Genomic DNA, 2,500 nt, shown 5'->3' on the forward strand with positions numbered 1-2,500 from the left:
CTCCATCTCCAGCTGATTGCTTGATGTATGGTGTTATTCAGAGAGATGCAAAAGCCACATAACTCACCCTGACGGCGCTTATAGGAGAGAGAGTGAGGCGCAGGAGATCTCGGAGCGGTTGATGTCCCCGGTGGGCCAATGTGTCTGTGTACGTTGTGTTGAAGGCTGGGCTCTTGGCAGACTGGCATCCCTGAGCGCACGCACTCAAACACACATCAATATCACCCATCAGGAGTGCCCTTCACACCCTCTGTCCCCGGGGACGGGTTTTATGGCTGTGCAGTGGAGACTGAAGACAGAAAGGGCTTGTGTATCACCGCTTCTCTGTGTGTGGCGTTCAAAGCGTGTCACGCCAGCGCTACTAAAGAGCCTGACAGAGACGGATCTGCGGGGAGTTTCCCACACTCGCCGAATCAAAGGCGATGTGCAGGCAGAATATGCAGGTTTAATCTGTGAATATCGGTATTTGCCGCCTCTTTGCTTTTGTGTGCAGTCTTTAATGCAAAAGCAGTGATTTGTGTGTTGGCAGCCAGACTCTGTGCAATGTTGCTGAATGTTAAAACTGTAGTTTGCCCCCTCAGGGCCTCACCTTCAGAACTGATCAATGGACACTAGCAAACAGAGAGAAAGACTGAGAGAGAGAGAGAGAGAGAGAGAGAGAGAGAGAGAGAGAGAGAGAGAGAGAGAGAGAGAGAGAGAGAGAGATCAGACTATTTCTGCAGTGTTTTACATAGGGAGTGCTGAGATGAATTGGGAGTCGCACAAAGTGAACGTGTGTGGGGAAAAAGAGGGACAAAAAAAGAGATCTCTGTACACTTTGTTTAAAAAGTTTGGGGTTGGAAATATTATTTTATGTTTTTGAAAGAAGCTGCTCACCAAGGCTGTATTTATTGAATAGAAAATACAGTAAAAACAAAATACTATATATTTTTTCAGATATTCCACTTTAATCATTCTACTAACTTTGCAACTACATGTCAACTAATTTGAGTATTAGTCAGTATTATTGGAGTATTAGTCAGTATTATTGGAGTATTAGTCAGTATTATTGGAGTATTAGTCAGTATTATTGGAGTATTAGTCAGTATTGTTGGAGTATTAGTCAGTATTATTAGAGTATTAGTCAGTATTATTAGAGTATTAGTCAGTATTATTCACGTATTAGTCAGTATTATTAGAGTATTATTGGAGTATTAGTCAGTATTATTGGAGTATTAGTCAGTATTATTGGAGTATTAGTCAGTATTATTAGAGTATTAGTCAGTATTATTAGGCTACTAGTCAGTGTTATTCGAGGTGTAGTCAGTATTATTTGAGTATTAGTCAGTATTCGAGTATTAGTCAGTATTATTCGAGTATTAGTCAGTATTATTGGAGTATTAGTCAGTATTATTAGAGTATTAGTCAGTATTATTGGAGTATTAGTCAGTATTATCCGAGTATTAGTCAGTATTATTGGAATGTTTGTCAGTATTATTGGAGTATTAGTCAGTATTATTAGAGTATTAGTCAGTATTATTTGAGGTGTAGTCAGTATTATTAGAGTATTAGTCAGTATTATTAGACTACTAGTCAGTATTATTTGAGGTGTAGTCAGTATTATTTGAGTATTAGTCAGTATTCGAGTATTAGTCAGTATTATTTGAGTATTAGTCAGTATTATTAGAGTATTAGTCAGTATTATTAGAGTATTAGTCAGTATTATTAGAGTATTAGTCAGTATTATTGGAGTATTAGTCAGTATTATTAGAGTATTAGTCAGTATTATTGGAGTATTAGTCAGTATTATTAGAGTATTAGTCAGTATTATTGGAGTATTAGTCAGTATTATTAGAGTATTAGTCAGTATTATTCGAGTATTAGTCAGTATTATTAGAGTATTAGTCAGTATTATTGGAGTATTAGTCAGTAGTATTAGAGTATTAGTCAGTATTATTCGAGTATTATTCAGTATTATTAGAGTATTAGTCAGTATTATTGGAGTATTAGTCAGTATTATTAGAGTATTAGTCAGTATTATTGGAGTATTAGTCAGTATTATTAGAGTATTAGTCAGTATTATTCGAGTATTAGTCAGTATTAGTAGAGTATTAGTCAGTATTATTCGAGTATTAGTCAGTATTATTAGAGTATTAGTTAGTATTATTAGAGTATTAGTCAGTATTATTAGAGTATTAGTCAGTATTATTGGAGTATTAGTCATTATTATTAGAGTATTAGTCAGTATTATTGGAGTATTAGTTAGTATTATTAGAGTATTAGTCAGTATTATTGGAGTATTACTTATATTATATATTATTACTGTCTGCTTAATATCTGATAACACTTTACAGTCAACAGACATTATACTGACTATAACTTTGCAACTACATGTCAACTTATTCTACTAACCCTAACATCTAACCCTATAACCTACAGTACAGGTGAAACTCGAAAAATTATAATATTGTGCAAAAGTCAATTTATTTCAGTAATTCAACTTAAAAGGTGAAACTAATAT

The 2,500-nt window shown here is 34.6% G+C and overlaps 2 protein-coding genes across 2 annotated transcripts in view; one reads left to right on the plus strand and one right to left on the minus strand.

Moving 5' to 3' along the window:
- Nucleotides 1-2,500, minus strand: part of LOC307012412 (calcium/calmodulin-dependent protein kinase II inhibitor 2-like) — a 428,881-nt gene that overhangs the window by 308,550 nt on the left and 117,831 nt on the right. The gene's annotated exons all lie outside the window — the stretch shown is intronic.
- Nucleotides 1-2,500, plus strand: part of fgf11a (fibroblast growth factor 11a) — a 79,609-nt gene that overhangs the window by 41,794 nt on the left and 35,315 nt on the right. The window lies entirely within an intron of this gene.

Source organism: Phoxinus phoxinus (assembly GCF_949152265.1).
Source record: "Phoxinus phoxinus genome assembly, chromosome: 2".
Taxonomy (NCBI): domain Eukaryota; kingdom Metazoa; phylum Chordata; class Actinopteri; order Cypriniformes; family Leuciscidae; genus Phoxinus; species Phoxinus phoxinus.